The 19,157-nt window shown below is 36.3% G+C and overlaps 1 protein-coding gene and 1 pseudogene across 3 annotated transcripts in view; both read left to right on the forward strand.

Moving 5' to 3' along the window:
- Nucleotides 1–19,157, forward strand: part of SBF2 (SET binding factor 2) — a 467,005-nt gene that overhangs the window by 331,628 nt on the left and 116,220 nt on the right. The window lies entirely within an intron of this gene.
- On the forward strand, nucleotides 10,529–10,617 carry LOC112806366 (U2 spliceosomal RNA; annotated as a pseudogene).

The raw sequence follows: 19,157 nt of genomic DNA on the forward strand, positions 1-19,157 counted from the left end.
GAACTTACAAACGAATTTAGTAAAGTCACAGGATACAAAAATCAATGTACATAAATCCATTGCATTTCTATACACTAATAAGGAAGCAAAAAGAGAAATTAAAGGAATAAACCCATTTACAATTGAGGTAATATAATAAGATAATAAAATGCCTAGAAATACACCTAACCAAAGAGGTGAAAGACCTGTATTCTGAAAACTATAAAATACTGATGAAAAAATTTGAAGGTGACACAAAGAAATGGAAAGATATTTCATGTTCATAGATTGGAAGAACAAATATTGTTAAAATGTCTATACTACCCAAAGCAATCTACACATTTACTGCAGACCCTATCAAAATGCCAACAGCGTTTTTCACAACTATAAAAAACAATCTTAAAATTTGTATAGAACCACAAAAGACCTCAAATAGCCAAAGCAATCTTAGAAAAGAAAAACAAAGCTGGAGGCATCGTAATCCCAGACTTTAAGTTATATTACAGAGGTGTAGTCATCAAGACAGTATGGTACTGGCACAAAAGCAGACACATAGATCAATGGAACAGAAGAATATAGAGCCTGGAAATAAACCCGCAATTATATGGTCAATTAATCTACAACAAATACAACAAAGGAGGCAAGAATATGCCATAGGGAAAAAAACAGTCTCTACAACAAATGGTGTTGGGAAAACTGGATAGCTGCATGCAAAAGAGTGAAACTGGACCACTGTCTTACACCATACACAAAATTAAAAGTGGATTAAGGACCTAGGGGCCCCTGAGTGGCTTAGTCAGTTAAATGTCTGCCATCAGCCCAGGTCATGATCCCAGGGTCCTGAGATCGAGCCCTGTGTCAGGCTCCCTGCTCAGTGGGGAGTCTGCTTCACCCTCTCCCTCTGCCCCCACCCTGCTTGTGCTCACTTGCTTTCTCTCTCTCTCAAATAAATAAATAATCTTTTTTAAAAAATGGATTAAAGACCTAAGTGTGAAACCTGAAAACATAAAAATCCTAGAAGAGAATATAGGCATTGATTTCTCTGCCATTGGCTGTAGCAACATTTTTCTAGATATGTCTCCTGAGGCAAAGGAAACAAAAGCAAAAATAAATTATTGGGACTATATCAAAACAAAAACCTTCTGCACAGCAAAGGAAACAATCCACAAAACTAAAAGACAACCTACTGAATGGGAGAAGATATTTGCAAATGACATATCTGATAAAAGGTTAGTATCTAAAATATATAAAGAACACAACTCAACACCAAAAACCAAATAATCCAATTAAAAAATAGGCAGAAGACATGAACAGACATTTCTCCACAGAAGACATACAGATGGCCAACAGACACATGAAAAGGTGCTCAATATCACTCATTAGGAAAATGCAAATCAAAACTATTATATCACCTGACACCTGTCAGAGTGGCTAAAATCAAATACACAAAGAACAACAAGTATTGGTGAGGATGTAGAGGAAAAGGAACCCTCTTTGAGTTTCAGACTCAAAAGATAAAAGATGAAAGACAAGATCTCTTGTCTTTTATCTATGACTCATTTTTTAAAAAACACTTTATTTCCTAGTTCAAAATCTTCTGTTTTTTAGCCTGCAGAGATTGACATTTTTGGTTGTCCTAGAAGGAATTTAATGCATTGGCTTATTATCCCCTGCCATAAATTTTCTAAATTATATTTCAAAAATTGGAATAAAAACTCGGATGGAGTAGGAGGAGGAGGAAAAAGGAGGAAAAATCAGTTTCCATAACTTTGGGTCTATAAGACCCAGATATTAAAGGTATTACCGTCTAATGCAGCATTACTTAAGATGGTGCATAAAACTAGATACCAAGCACATGAAATGTAGCTAGGAGAAAAAAAATTGAGATGGACAGGGGCACCTGGGTGGCTCAGCCAGTTAAGCATCCGCGTTTGGCTGAGGTCATGATCCTGGGGTTCTGGGATTGGGCCCCACTGCTTCTCCCTCTCCCTCTGCTGCGCTCTCTCTCAAATAAATAAATAAATAAATAAATAAATAAAATGTTTTTAAAATATGATATGGGCTGTGAGTGTGAAATACACACTGGATTTTTTTATTGTTATGTTAATCACCATACATTACATCATTAGTTCTTGATGTAGTGTTCCATGATTCATTGTTTGTGCATAACACCCAGTGCTCCAAGCAGAACGTGCCCTCCTTAATGCCCATCACCAGGCTAACCCATCCCCCCACCCCCTCCCCTCTAGAACCCTCAGTTTGTTTTTCAGAGTCCATCGTCTCTCATGGTTTGTCTCCCCCTCCGACTTACTCCCCTTCATTCTTCCCCTCCTGCTACCTTCTTCTTTTCCTTTTAATTTTTTTATTGTTATGTTAATCACCATATATTACATATTTTGTTTTGGTGTAGTGTTCCATGATTCATTGTTTGTTCATAACACCCAGTGCTCCATGCAGAATGTGCCCTCCTTAATACCCATCACCAGGCTAACCCATCCCCCTACCCTCCTCCCCTCTAGAAACCTCAGTTTGTTTTTCAGAGTCCATCATCTCTCCTGGTTCGTCTCCCCCTCTGACTTACTCCCCTTCATTCTTCCTCTCCTGCTATCTTCTTCTTTTTCTTTTTTCTTAAAATATGTTGCGTTGTTTCAGAAGTACAGATCTGTGATTCAGCAGTCTTACACAATTCACAGCGCTCACCGTAGCACATACCCTACCCAATGTCTATCACCCAGCCACCCCCTACCACTCAGCAACCCTCAGTTTGTTTCCTGAGATTAAGAATTACTCATATCAGTGAGGTCATATGATGCATGTCTTTCTCTGATTGACTTATTTCACTCAGCATAACACCCTCCAGTTCCATCCACGTCGTTGCAAATGGCAAGATCTCATTCCTTTTGATGGCTGCATAATATTCCATTGTGTATATATACCACATCTTCTTTACCCATTCATCTGTCGATGGACATCTTGGCTCTTTCCACAGTTTGGCTATTGTGGACATTGCTGCTATAAACATTGGGGTGCACGTACCCCTTTGGATCCCTACATTTGTATCTTTGTGGTAAATACCCAGTAGTGTAATTGCTGGATCATAGGGTAGCTCTATTTTCAACTGTTTGAGGAACCTCCATACTGTTTTCCAGAGTGGCTGCACCAGCTTGCATTCCCACCAACAGTGTAGGAGGGTTCCCCCTTCTTTCAGGAAACGAAAGTCGTTTCCTGACTTGTTAATTTTAGCCATTCTGACTGGTGTGAGGTGGTATCCCATGGAGGTTTTGATTTGGATTTCCCTGATGCCGAGTGATGTTGAGCACTTTTTCATGTGTCTGTTGGCCATTTGGAAGTCTTCTTTGGAAAAATGTCTGTTCATGTCTTCTGCCCATTTCTTGATTGGATTATTTGTTCTTTGGGTACACACTGGATTTTGAAGACTTCATTTGAAAAAGCGTAAAATGCCTCAATGGTTTTTATATTGATTACAAGTTGAAATGATTGTACTTTAGGTATATTGGGTTAGATAAAATATTACATTTAATTTTACCTATTTCTTTCTACTTTTTAAAAATCAGACTACTGGGCAATTTTAAATTATTTGTATGGTTCACATTAAATTTCTGTCAGACATTGCTGTAGAATCCCATACTCAAACCTCAGCCCAAGACATAAGTCCTGCTTCACTCTACCTACGTTCACTTTAAAGACTGGTTTTGAAAAAGAATAATTGAGAACAAAAAAGTCTTCCAGAGGTTTCTCAGTGATGGTATTTATTTATTTATTTTAAGGTTTTATTTATTTGTTTGACAGAGAGAGAGACAGTGAGAGAGGGAACACAAGCAGGGGGAATGGGAGAGGGAGAAGCAGACTTCCCGCTGCACAGGGAGCCCAATGCGGGGCTCAGTCCCAGGACCCTGGGATCATGACCTGAGCTGAAGGCAGACACTTAACAACTGGGCTACCCAGGTGCCCCAGTGATGCTTTTTAATAATGGAATTAGCACAAAACTCATCCCAAGCTACTAAACTTTCTGGTCTATAACTCTGTGTTGCCTCATACTTTACACTTTAGTGAAATTCATGTAGCTTGGATCTTACCGCAATGTTTAGGTGAACTTTAGGCAGGCATTTGGCACCAGGAGTTAGAGATGCACTCTTAAAAGGGTGATGAAAATCAATTAGTACAGACACTTGGACAGTAAGTTGGAATATTTGAAAAGGTCACTGCTACATCCCTCCTCCTGCAGCTCACAGCATGACCTCCATGTGCAAGGAGCCAGAATAAAAAATGGTAAAGATTTACAACCTGTTTTATAGTCAGGAAGATGTGCCCCGTTTCATTCTTCAAGGTTACTGAGCCTTTCACAGGTTCAAATTTCACAACCATAGTATACAGTTGCCATTATATTCCTGTGCATTAAGAATACAAATCAAAACCATAGTAGGATACAACCTCAAACCAGTCAGAATGGCTAAAATTAACAAGTCAGGAAATGACAGATGTTGGCGAGGATGCGAAGAAAGGGGAACACTCCTACACTGTTGGTGGGACTGCAAGCTGGTGCAGCCACTCTGGAAAACAGTATGGAGGTTCCTCCAAAAGTTGAAAATAGAGCTACTCTGTGACCCAGCAATTGCACTACTGGGTATTTACCCCAAAGATACAAATGTAGTGACCTGAAGCACCTGCTTCACTTCATACAAATGTAGTGACCTGGGCACCTGCACCCCAATGTTTATAGCAGTAGTGTCCACAATAGCCAAACTATGGAAAGAGCCCAGATGTCCCCCGACAGATGAATGGATAAAGAAGATGTGGTATGTGTGTATATATATATATATATATATATATATATATATATATATATAATGGAATATTATGCAGCCATCAAAAAATGAAATCTTGCCATTTGCAATGATGTGGATGGAACTAGGGAGTATTATGCTAAGCGAAATAAGTCAATCAGAGAAAGACAGTTATCATGATATGATCTCACTGATATGTAGAATTTAAGAAACAAGGGAGAGGATCATAGGGGAAGAGAGGGAAAAAATTAAACCAGATGAAACCAGAGAGGGGGACAAAGCATAAGAGACTCTTAATCTCAGGAAACAAACTGAGGATTGTTGGAGGGGAGGGGGTTGATGGACACTGGGGAGGGTATGTGTTGTGGTGAGTACTTGGTGTTGTGTAAGACTGATGAATCACAGACCTGTACCCCTGAAACAAATAATACATTATATGTTAATAATAAAAAATAAATAAAATTTTTAAAAAAGAATTATATTTGGTGGGACGCCTGGGTGGCTCAGTCAGTTAATTGTCTACCTTCAGCTCAGATCATGATCCCAGGGTTCTGGGATCAAGTCTCGCATCGGGCTCCCTGCTTAGTGGGGAGCCTGCTTCTCCCTCTGCCTGCAGCTCCCCCTGATTGAGCGCTTTCTCTCTCTCTCTCTCTCTCTCTCTCTCTCTCTCTCTCTGAAAAATAAATAAAATCTTAAAAAAAATAATTATATTTGGACTAAAATATCATAGCCATATTTTGGGGGAGTCTCATCTCCCCCTAAAGTCTGTCTCACAGTTGCAAAACTTCTTCCATTTGATTTAAATTTCTCAGGCTCTCCATTGTGGAATGCAGCTCTGGCCTTACCTGTGTTGTTGTTGTTGTTGTTTTCAATTAGGGTATGTTTCAGAGCAAGTTTTGCAGTTTGAGGAATGACTTTTCTATCAGTAATGCATCAGAAAATTATTCAGCCAAGGTTTTGACCACTGCCGTGGTCTCATGAGGCATTTCTCGTTAGAGATGAAGTAATGTAATTTTAAGGACACTCTTTGCTAATGTGGCCTGTCATGAGCACGTTTTGAGCCTAACATTGTGTTCTGTAAACTTCATGCAACTAGCTTCTGGAATCTACCCTTGTAGCCAAAGTATTTGCAGAGGGTATTTGTCTAGATAGCTGCAAAAAGGGTGCCTGGGTGGCTCAGTTGGTTAAGCAACTGCCTTCGGCTCAGGTTATGATCCTGGAGTCCCAGGATCAAGTCCCGCATCGGGCTCCCTGCTTAGCAGGGAGTCTGCTTCTCCCTCTGACCTGCCTCCCTCTCATGCTCTCTCTCTACCATTCTCTCTCTCAATAAATAAAAATCTTAAAAAAAAATCTTAGCTGCAAAAAGAGGCATTCCCTTTCTTGATGAATATTTAAATAATTGAACCAGTTGAAATCATAAATGGCACTTAACAGGGTTTAGACAAAAAAATAAAAATAAGTGTCATTAGAAATCACTGAGTCCAAACTGTTTTCTAGGTGAAGAAACTAAGGTCCAGAGAGGTAACATGATTTGCTTAAGACCACAGCAAAGGTAGTGGCATATTATGGATAAGAATATGGTTTAATAATATCTTTAATCATGTCTCTGCATAAATAATAAACTGGTATTATGGGGGTAAAAAAGAATATGGTCTAATGATCATCCCTATTCTTTTTCCAGTATACTACACATGGTCTTTAAACAATAAAGTAGTGTTTGGTCTATGACCATAATAACGTTTCTTCAAATTTATTTAAGGAAATTTTTAATTCATTTAAATAAACATAAACTGGTTCAATGTTGGAAACTTCTCTTGAGGCAAAACAATGCTTTTCATAAAATCAAAATCAGTGGGCCTCGTTTCCAATGCAAAATATACATTGGTTGCCGTGTTCAGCTTTATATTTAAAACACTACAGCTAAAACCATATGCAAACTAACAACCATTAACTAATGGCATATAGGAGGAAACAATTAGAGATGTGAAAGGAGAGAAACGAATCCAAAGAAACTATTCATCTTCCCGTTCAGCTTAAATGCCCTTCATTCATAAAGCCTTCTTTGATTGCTATGGCAGAATCACTTCCTATTCTATGCTCCCATAACACCTTTTTCTCCTTCTAGTGTGGCATGTTAAACACGTTGATTTGCATTAGGTCATGTTAGGCCTACTTGTCTATTAGTTTCATTAGTTTGTAAGCCTCTTGAAGACAGACTAACTCTAATGATTGGTCCCATATGTAAGTTTTCACTTTGTAGGCCCATATTTATTGGTTGAAAAATGAAGATGTAAGTATAAACTAAGATAAACTTTTTTTAAAAAAACACTTAGATTTTATTTTTTTAATGAATTTATTTTAGGGGGAGGGGCAGAGGGAGAGAGAGAGAGAGAATCTTAAGCAGACTCTGTGCTGAGCATGGATCCCGATGCAGGGCTCCATCCCAGGACCCTGAGATCATGACCTGAGCTGAAATCAAGAGTTGGCTGCTTAACCAACTGAGCCACCAAGGTGTCCCTAAACACTTAGATTTTAGTGTAAAGAATTTGGTGTGAGTTACTTTAAGCAAATGTAGAGTAATTTGAGTAACAATATATTTCACACATTCACATGAGTCTAAAAATCAAGTCGGATATAGCCGTATTTATCTAAAATGGTTCAAGGTCATATCAGAAAGGACAATATTGGTACACTATAGGCCACTGATTTTCAAAGTTTAGCATGCATTAGAATAACTGGAGAACTTGTTAAAACACAGATTGCTGGTCTCCGCACCTAGATTTCTGACTCAGTAAATCTGGAATGGAGCCTGAAAATTTTCATATATAACAAGTTCTAAGATCACACCTGTACTGCTGGTCCATGGCCAACATTTTATGAACTAGTATTATAGGCAGATAGACTAAGAAAAGAATAGAGGCAAACTGAAGCAGAGAAAGAGGGAAGTAGGAGCAATGTACACATTGAGTCAGATGATTAAGGGTAGGAGCAGTTGTGGAGCCCTGACCCAGCACCAAAGCATTAAGAAGACATGTCCTCTCTCCACTTCCTACTTCCCTGATTAGGATGCCCTTGTCCTGACAACTGGACATTCTCAAAAGTACTCTTTACCCACCAATCAGTTTTGTTTCATCAAATTGGCCTCTTTCTGCAGCTAGTCTTTTAAAACCAATACTTTGAGGGACTACTTAGTACCCAGCACTAAAATCTTAAGGAGAAAAAAAATAATATCATAAAGAGCTCTTAGATAATGTCTCTTTTCTTTCTTGGAAAGAAATAAAAACTTCATTACTCAAGGAGAGGAGAATATAATCATCTCTATTCTGTTTACAAAATACCTTTAGGTTTATGCTGTGAAAGACCAGGCAGGGCTTTTTTTGTTTGTTTTTATTTTTTATTGGATATAATTGACATACAATATTATATTAGTTTCAGATGTACAATATAACAATTTAATATTTGTATATATTGCAAAAGGATCACCCTAGTAAGTCTAGTTAACATCCATTACCACACACTGTTAGAAATTTTATTTCTGTGATAAGAACTTCTAATATCTATTCTCTTAGCAACTTTCAATTATACAATACACTATTATATCCCATGACTTATTTATTTTATAACTAGAAGTTTATACCTTTGACCTCCTTACCCATTTCACCCACTCTCCCATACTTAACTCTGGGAACCACCAATCTGTTCTCTTTGTCTCTGAGTTTGGTGTTTTGATTTCTTAAAATTCTGCATATAAGTGAGATCATAGAATATCTTTCTCTGTCTGACTTATTTCACTTAGCATAATACCTTTTGGTTCCATCCATGTTGTTACAGATGACGAGACTTTCTTCTATTTTGTGGCTAATATTCCATTATGTATATATATACATTTTCTTTATCCATTCATCCACTGATGGGTACTTAGGTTGCTTTCCTACTTTAGCTATTGTAAATAATGCTGCAGTGAACATGGGGGTGCATATATCTTTTCAAGTTAGTGTTTTCATTTCCTTTGGATAAATACCCAGAAGTGAATTGCTGGATCATATGATACCGCTATTTTTAATTTTTTGAGGAAACTCCGTACTGTTTTCCATAGTGGCTGCACCAATACACATTCCTACCTAAGGGTTCCCTTTTCTCCATATCCTTGCCAACACCTGTTATTTCTTGTCTTTTTGGTAATAGGCATTCTGATATCTCACTGTGAGATGATATCTTGTTGTGGTGTGAGATCGTATCTCATTGTGGTTTGAATTTGCATTTCCCCGATGATTAGTGATGTTGAGCATGTTTTCAAGTGGCTGTTGGCTATCTGTGTATCTTTGGAAAAATGTCTATTCCAATCCTCTGCCCATTTTTTAATGAGACTTTTTTTTTTTTTTTTTGCTGTTGAACTGTATGAGTTCTTTTTATATTTTGAGTGGTGAGCCCTGATTGGATATATGATCTTTAATACCTTCTCCCATTCAGTAGGTAGCTTTTTCATTTTGTTGATGGTTTTCTTCCCTATATAGAAGCTTTTTAATTTGATATAATCTCACTTGTTTATTTTGCTTTTGTTTGCCTTTGCCTTTGAGTTGTTTTTTGTTTTTTTTTATGTTTTTATTTAAATTCCAGTTAGTTAACATACAGTGTAATATTAGTTTCAGGTATATAATAAAACAATTCAAGACTTCTGTACAACACCTGGTACTCATCACAGCAAGTGCACTGCTTACTCTCCATCATCTGTTTAACTCATCCCCCCACCCACTACCCTTCCAGTAACCATCAGTTTGTTCTCTATAGTTAAGAGTCTGTTTCTTGGTTTGTCTCCCCCTCTCTTTTTTTTCCCTTTGTTCATTTGTTTTGTTTCTTAAATTCCACATATGAATGAAATCATATGGTATTTGTCTTTCTCTAACTTATTTTGCGTAGTATAATACTCTGGAGTTCCATCTGTGTCATTGCAAATGGCAAGATTTCATTCTTTTTTATAGCTGAGTAATATTCGTGTGCGCGTGTGTGCGCACCCACCACATCTTCTTTATCTATTCATCAGTCAACAAACACTGTTGCCTTTGCCTTTGGAGTCAGGTACTAAGTGTCATAGAACATACCATCTATGTTTTCTCTTAGGAGTTTTATGGTTTCGGGTCTTACATTCAGGTCTTTAATCCATTTTGAGTTGATTTTTTGCATATGATATAATTAGTGGTCCAGTTTCATTCTTTTGCAGATGGCTGTCCAGTTTTCCCAGCATCATTTATTGAAGACACTGCCCTTTCCCCATTGTATATTCTTGGCTCCTTTGTCATAAATTAATTGACCCTGTATGTGTAGGATTATTTCTGGGCTTTCTAATCTGTTCCACTGATCTGTGTTTCTGTTTTTATGCCAATACCATACTGTTTTTATTACTGTAATTATGTAATATACTTTGAAATCAGAGTAATGAATCCAACTTTATTCTTCTTTCTCAAGATTACTTTGTCTATTTGGGATTTTTTGTGATTCCATACAAATTTTAAAATTGTTCTATTTCTATTAAAAATATCATTGGAATTGTGATAAGAATTACATTGAATCTAGATTATTTGGGTTTTATGGGCATATTAACAGTACTAATTCTTTCAATCAGTGAGCACAGAATTTCTTTCCATTTATTTGTCTTCAATTTTTTTCATCATTATCTTATAGTTTTCAGTGTACAGGTCTTTTACCTCCTTCATTAATTCATTTATTTTTAGGTATTTTATTTTTCAATCGCTTCTCAGCCTTTTGGCTAAGATCAAGTGTAGTATCTGTTTCTATCAGTTTATTCTTTTTCATGCACCTGTAAATGGCATTGTTTTCTTATTTTTTTTTCCTGGTAGTTTGTTTTTAATGTATAGAAACAACAGATTTTTTCTATATTGATTTTGTATCCTGCAACTTTACTGAATTTGTTGATTAGTTCTAACAGTTTGTGGTAGAGGATTTTCTGCATATAATATTATGTTGTCTGTGAACAGTGATAGTTTTACTCCTTCCTTTCTGAATCTGATTCCTTTTACTTATTTTTCTTGCCTAATTGCTCTGGCTAAGACTTCCAGTACTATGTTAAATAATCATGGCAAAAATGGGCATCCTTGTTTTGTTCCTGCTGTTAGTATGAGTAGATGTTTAGAGTTGTCTTAGAGTATGATGTTAGCTGTGGGCTTGTCCTAAATGGCCTTTATTACGTTGAGGTATGTTCTCTATATAACCACTTTGTTAAAAGTTTTTATCATGAACAGATGTTAAATTTTGTCAAATGCTTTTTCTGCATCTATTGAGATGATAATATGATTTTTATCCTTCATTTTATTAATGTGGAATAACACCCTGATTTGCAAATGTTGAACCACTCTTGCATCCCTGGAATAAACCCAACTTAATCATGGTGTATAATTGTTTTAATGTATTATTAAATACAGTTTGCTGGGCCGCCTGGGTGGCTCAGTCAGTTAAGCATCTGCCTTCAGCTCAGGTCCTAATCCCAGGGTCCTGGGATCAAGCCCCACATCGGGCTCTCTGCTCAGCAGGGAAACTGCTTCTCCCTCTCTCTCTGCCTGCTGCTCTGCCTGCTTGTGCTCTCTCTCTTTCTCAAGTAAATAAATAAAATCTTTAAAAAAAATAAATACAGTTTGCTAATTGTTTGTTGAAGACTTTTCATCTGTGTTCATCAGGGATATTGGCCTGTAATTTTCTTTTCTTACGCTGTCCTTATCCAGTTTTGGTATCAGGGTAATGCTGGCTTTGTAAAATGAGTTTGGAAGGGTTCCCGTCCCTTCTATTTTTTGGAAGATTTTGAGAAGGATTAGCACTGATTCTTCTTTAAATGTTTGGTAGAATTCACTAGTGAAGCCATCTGGTCCTGGACTTTTGTTTGTTGGGAGATTTTTGATTACTCATTCAATCTCCTACTAGTCTGTTCAGATTTTCTATTTTTCATGACTCAGTCTTGGTAAGTTGTATGTTTCTAGGGTTTAAATAGCAGACTAGGTTTTATACATTTATATACTAAGGCATATATGTGCTAATTAATCATATGTTTTCTTATGCTGGTTCTTAGAGGGTCCATATTAGGTCTTATAAACTACACCCAAAACTGATAGCTCCCCTCTGTACAAGAGCTTGGCCTGGCTCTTGCCTTTTCCTTCTATACCCTCAGCCCCCTACTCCTGTCTGAAGCTTGGTCACCTAACTTAGAATAAATTCTTTTTCCTTCCCAAGCCTGCCTGTCTTTTCATGGAAAAAAAAAAAAAAAGTCCTGATCTCCCTTCTCTAACGAGGAGTCCTCTCTTTTTTCTAGTAACTTTGTGACTCCTTTTCTCATGTCCAATACTTTTGCAGTCCCTACAGTCCTTTTTTTCTGGAGTAGTTATAAGCTAGCCAAATACTGTCTATTTTGTGTTTCTGTGTTATTTAGGAAAATTACACCCAGAAAGAGTCTGGTTGTTTAAAAGAATTCCAGCCAATGGTGTAATTTGTTTTTACCTAAGATAGCAGTAAGAATTAAGTATCTGGATGATTGTTAGTTTCAAACTCTTATAACCTTTTGAAAATACCATGACTCTGTGTGTGTTCATTCCAGAAGTTTTGTGGAAGAAACATACATAGTTCTCTAAAATGTTTAATTAAAATCAGAAAGAGAAATTCATAGGCTGTCATGCCAGTCATTTGACAGACAAACTTTAGTGTTCCAAAATAAAAAATTAAACAGTTTCTACCTGAGATTTAAGGCCCAAGGTGTATGTCACTAATATTTACACAATTTTGAGCCTAAAGAGTTATCCATGATTGCTGCATTCCCCTAATACACCTGCCTCCTTACTGAATTTTATTTCCTATTTCCTCAGTGACTATAGGACTAGATAAGACACTAATTCATTTTCTAAAAGGAATGAAGAAGAAGCTTTTTCAAATCTTGCTGGAAAACCATGTAGCTAGGAAATGTGAAGGAAAAGATATTAAAATATTTAAACAGTGATGGCCTAGAGAAACTTCTAGAAATTGTGAATTCTAGAATGTCCTGATTATGGGCTCCTGGTCACTTACCTCCACACATTTACTTCCAGTCCCCTCCTAAAACACAACTAAAAGTCATAGTAGACAGATTTTTTAAAAGATAAACATAAATCTCCAAGGACAAATAAAACAGGTAAATGTCAGCAAAAAAATTCTGGAAGACAGAAAACAAATGGACAAGTGGTTAAGTGATTTAACAGACATGAGAAAGCTAAATTAGGAGCATGAGAAGAAAGCAGAAAAACATTCTGATTTCTATAGCAGAACGCCCCCCAAAACTCAGAAATCGGTAGGAGTAAAGAAGTTATGGCCATGGTGAAAGTCCCAATAAAGGTAGTGACTATGAAGATGAGGGAACACATGACAAATGTGGTGAAGACAGAATTATCAGCATTTGATTCAGTTTCAAGAGCGCAGTGATTATATAACTGTTTAATTCACAACCCCTAGCACAAAGCACCTAGTTTAACTAAAGTTATGTTGGATGGATAGATGGAAGGAAGTTTCCGTTGGAAGTGTCAACTTGGTATCTGATTGAATGTGAGAGTATGATGTGATCAATTTCTGGCTAGGTGCTGAATAGATGCTGGTCCTTTTTACCAAGACAGTGTAGAAGGATATCAGCCTTGAAGGTGAGGGTGAAGGGTAGGAGATAGTTCAGTTTAAGATATATTGAATTTGAGGTATTTGCATGGTGTCATATTGGACGTGTCTTGTCAGCTGGAGCTGAGGAGGGTTGTCTAGGCTGGAAATACAAATTTCAGTGGCTCCTTATGCCATAGAAATGGTCGAGCCAGCCAATGAAAAGTAGGTACTGTAAGAGAGGAGATCTAAGGATGAAAAAAGAGCTGAGAAATACATTTAGAGGTTTAGCAGAATAATAAAAACCTATAAAGGATATTGAGATGAAAGGATCATAGATGTAAGAGGAGAAAAGATGTAAAAGGAAAAAGTAGAGTCATGGAGGCCAAGGAAGGAAATTAGTTTAAGAATAAAATGACTACTTTAAAAAAAGTTAAATCGTATGAGTAAACATATAATTAGTGATTAGGAAAAATATGAAGTATAGACACCAAATGTTAACATTGGTTGTTTAAGCATTGTGGAATTTATCACGAAGATGTTTTTCTTTCTTTTTACTTACCTGTATTTCATATGTCTTTTGTAATGAGATGGAAGGTTGTGCGTTTTGGTGTTTTTTGGCTTTTTTTTTTTAGGGAAGTAGTTTAGAAAAAAAAAAGCATGTGTTTAATCTTAACAAATGGTATAGAGGTTAAATTAAATGTCTAAACGTAATCCATTTGGTTAGCAAGTAAGAGGTTATTGTTGTTGACCTTTGCCAGTGAAAGTGGGGGTGGGGGTTCAGAAAGCCAAAGCCAATCTGGAGGGGGTTGATCCTTTGGCCAGGGTCTAGTTTTATGTTGTCATTAAGAAATAAGTGCAGAACTCATACATTGTTTTCTTAGGATTCCCAGGGCTGCTTTCATGTTACTATCCTGACCGTATGTAACACTTCACATTTTACTGTCTGTCTTATCAGTGCTTTAGAAAAAAAAAATTTAACCACAGACTTGACAATTCCTTACCTATTTATCTTTAAGGATGGTTAGATGTGGTTAATTAAGTCTAACTTTCATGTATTTCATTCATTGTATGGAATCTGCTTTTGACTTTCAAAAAGATTTTCATAAATACTGTTGCTGAGCAATTATAGTCTTACCATTTCAGAATATTCTTGAAACTAAGAGCTAAGTAAGGTTTTTCTCATCTTATTATTTTCACAATGTAGACCATGTAGAAAATTATCTCTAGTTATTTATGATAATTGGTTATATAAGTATTTTATTTTATCTTTTGTTAGTATTATAAAGGTAGCATAATGGTAACTTATGGATTTAAAATACTAAAAAGAACTGTTGGTTTTTCTTTATAATTACACTTACATACATGAAGGCTTTTCTAATGTAGAAGACTTTTTTCAATAGGTTCTATTTCTTTATTAGCCATTCTAAATATGACAGATTAGCCATTCTAAGTATGGCAGATTTATAATTTACTTTCTTTTTTCCTCCCAGGAACTTACTTAAAATATCTCTTTTGGGGGGGAGAGGGGCAAAGGAAAGCAAACAAAAAATACAGTATAAAAGCTACCTTGAAACTATGTAAACTGTATTAATTATTAATGTTATCTCTTCACGGTTAAGTCCACCAGCTTCTCTTTGCTTTGAAGATAGAGGAAGCTGTTTATCACTTAGAATTTCTTTTTGAAGCATTCTGTTTCCTTGGCTTCCATGATGAAACGTTTCCTACATATCCTCCTACTTCCCTGGCCAGTCCTTTTCCATCTTGGAAAGCTTATCCTTCTCCAGTTGGCTTTTAATTTGTAAAGCCTTACATTCCTTTTTTGTCTCATTCTATATCTTCTCAAAGATTGATCTCTTCCATACCCACAACTTAACTTGCAAATTTGTTTCTCTCCCCCAAACATTGCCTCTGAGCTCTACACCCAAATATCCAGCTTGCTACCTGGTATCTCATTTTCATGTCTCAAAGACACTTCAATTTCAGTTACAAACTGAACTTATGATATCTGTTTTCTCTACCCCTCAACCCTAAAAACCTGATCCCTTTTCATTATTCCCAGTCTTGGTAAATGTACCACCATTGATCCAGTTACATAAACCAAAACCTATGACATCCTTGACGCCTCATCTCCAACATCAAGTTATGTTGATTTTTACTTCATAAAAATCTTTTAACTCAATCCACTTCTCTCTGCCAAAATGATGACTCTTTTCTTATCTGCTGGTCCCTGGGCATTAGGAGTCAAGTGCCTTGGTGACAGGTATAGTTTATAGATTAATGAGATTCTTGTTTTGTCCCCTGGTAGAAATATTCCTCCTTTGAGGACTGGAACTGCTAACCTTGCAGAGCTCAGAGTTATATTAATGGAAGGTGCAAATTCTCCAAGTGGGTCACTATGTATGATGAGAAGCAGTCAGGGCTTATAATTCCTGGATCTCCTACAGAGCCCTTTATTGCTCTGAACCCCACTCAGAGCTGCAGCTTTTTGCATCATGTGGTATGAGCTAGAGCAGTAGTCCCAGATGTAGAATATGCTGCCTGCATAACCTGAAGAGGGCTATCAGAAGTTGTGCTTCCTTCCTCATAGTGGGAGATATAAGATACAGCAAATTATCCTTTACTTTGAATGAGATGTCCCAGAATGCCAGAACCTTCATAAGGCTTATCTCCCATCCTCTGGGTTCATATGCCTTACCAAAGTTCCAAATATGGTAGCCACTTCTTTTTCACCCAGCCTAATTAACATGATGTCATCAATGTAGTACCACAAATATAATATTCTATGTGATGTTCAAATGGTCCAAATTTCTTCACATGGAGTTTGAATGGAAGGGGTTTTAATTAGCATAATCCTGTTTCCCATTGTCCATTTCATATAAATGCAGACTGTTTCAGATTGTCCTCTCTGATAGGGATAGAAAAGAACATGTTTGCCAAATCAATGGTTGCATGCAACATACCCGAGGCCTTGATAATCTGCTTTAGCAAAGACAACACATCTTTGTTAAATAACTGCATCTGGTTTCTGCAGACACCACACTGGAGAATTAAACAGAGATAAGACACAGACCATTACTCCTGAATCCTTTAGATCCATAAGAGTGGAACTAATTTTCATTATCACCACCAGTAAATCCATTTAAAATAGGGACTAAAATTTCATACCAAATAGTGGGGAAAGGGTTTGTTTTTTTTTAATTATAAAATTTTATTTTAAAAATATTTAGGTTACAATTTTCACCATATGCTGATTATTTTAGAACTAAAGTATGAATCTGACTTTTGGGTGAGGAAAAGCTATTTAAAATATTTTTTCTAACAGAATCATATGATGGCTTACTTTGTGTTTGGCTATAAAGCACTTTCCTAAAGATAATTTTTGCAAAAATACTTAAAGCCTTCATTATTTTTCCCAAGGAACTCCCTTAATCACTTTGACATCAAATTGTTTTCTTTTAATGTACATATAAAATTAACCTTACTCATTATCTTTTTTTTACTTGATCGGACTTTGTTAGATTCTCCTCTGTCAGTATGATTTGATTTAAGCAGTTCTTTGACATCACTATGGCAGATTTCATGACCTCCTATATTGTATTGGCACATGTTTACCTTAATGCGATTTGATGGGATAAGTAGAGATAGAGGCCAGTGTTAATCAAGAAGGTATGTTTCAACAGTCTTACACAATTCACACAGACCTGTACCTCTGAAACAAATAATACATTATATGTTAAAAGAAAAAAAAGAAGAAGATAGTAGGAAGGGAAAAATGAAGGGGGGGAAATCGGAGGGGGAGATGAACCATGAGAGACTATGGACTCTGAGAAACAAACTGAGGGTTTAGAGGGGTGGGGGGTGGGGGGAATGTGTTAGCCCGGTGATGGGTATTAAGGAGGGCACGCTCTGCATGGAGCACTGGGTGTTATACGCAAACAATGGATCATGGATCACTACATCCAAAACTAATGATGTAATGTATGGTGATTAACATAACAAATTCCTTTAAAAAAAAGGAATAACATAAATAAATGGAACATACTTCATTAAAATATCAGGTTATAACTCAAAAAAAATAAAATGATAAGTTTAAAAAAAAAGAAGGTATGTTTCAGAATTGGCTAATTTGATGATGGTAATGATGATAGTGGTGATGTATTCTTTTTGTCTTAATTCTTTGGATCAAAACTGTGTTTGGTTGATTCATCCGTGATGTTGGATATACCTATCATTCATTCATTTTCACTTTCATCTAGTATTCCTTTGTATCGTTATACCTAACATTTTACTCATTTTGACAAATACCTTTTTTCATCATATGTGACACTCACCAGTGTCATTATTTTCTTTTCATTATTTATTGTACTTTCTCCTACCTACTTTCTCTGTTTTCTATTTGTAGCACTCCTGTTAGGTTTATTTTTGAAACTTTGACTTGATCCCCTGTGTTAATTAATTGTTTCAAATTCCTGAAGATAGAGATGGAATAAAAGGATACCATGAGAAAAAAATTATCTTCCAGTCCTTCCTTTGTATTTTAACTTTAGCAAGCACATTTTTAAATTTTCAGTTGCTTTTTCATAGATGTAATATAGTTTCAAATGCTCTTGAGGATATTATTTATAATTACTGGAAGATTTCTACTTTAGTCTGAATTACATATTTCCACAGCTGCCATTTTTAGATTCCATGTCATACCTTACTGCATTTGAGAGACAAGAGGACAGAGGTTTAAAGCACAAATCCTGGAGTAAGACTACCTGGGTTCGAATTCTGGCTCTGCCATTTGTAGCCTTCTAACTTCTGAGAGCCTCAGTTCCTTCATCAACAAAATGGATATAATTATAGTATCTACCTTGTAGAGATATGAAAATTAGATGAAATAATTTATGTAAATTCATACTTAAAACATGTCTAAAACTTCATAAGCACTCAATAAATGTTAGCTATTATTACCATAGCCAGGTGCAGTGTTCCGGTTTCCTAGCATATAAAATTGAAGCAGACTTGGGACATTCACTCAAAAACTTGTAACAAAGATTGATATTATTTGTCTAGCCTAGCATTCACCTTCTATCCCAGGGGGAGTCATGGTACATATTAAATAACCATAGTGTTCAAAATTATGATACATTCTCTATGGTTGTATAAATTAATTTAGTATTAAAATATAACCTGAGGCTGAAACTATAGTAAAAGTCCTTTTGATTATTTTGTGCTTAGAACTGTATTTGGAAAGGGTAGGAACATATGGGGACATCATATGGAGGTGCCAAGGGACAAGAGTGTAAATGACAAAGCAAGGCATGGAAGACATGGAAGGTATTCCTAGGGATATTAGATGTGGTAGGAATTACTATGATGTGGAATAGGTGATAGATAAAGCAGACTGGCTAGAGCTGGCTTGTAGTAAGAGGGCCAATTTGGTCGGTTGGTTTTGGAGATAGGTCCACACCATGGAGGGCTGACAAGCCTGGCACAAGAGTTTGGTCATTATTCTGTAATGGTCAGGGATTTTTGAGCAGGAGAGGAATATGATATAAAGAGGTATTTTTGGCTGTGGTAGTTTTAATTTTTGTCCCTATGTAGAAAATATAAGTAAATTTCTCAGTATTTTGGACAATTCAAAAAAACTTTTTTCTGAGTTGTGTCTAATCTAAACTCTAAAGAAAAGTTAGTTCTATAGTTCTATAAGAAATTATGCCTTTCAACCTCATTTTTCTTTAATATTTATTCTATTTTTGAGAGATTCCAAAG

The sequence above is a fragment of the Callorhinus ursinus genome, unplaced genomic scaffold (assembly GCF_003265705.2).
Source record: "Callorhinus ursinus isolate GAN/ISIS: 27379988/994484 unplaced genomic scaffold, GSC_fseal_2.0 scaffold49, whole genome shotgun sequence".
In the NCBI taxonomy this organism is placed as follows: Eukaryota; Metazoa; Chordata; class Mammalia; order Carnivora; family Otariidae; genus Callorhinus; species Callorhinus ursinus.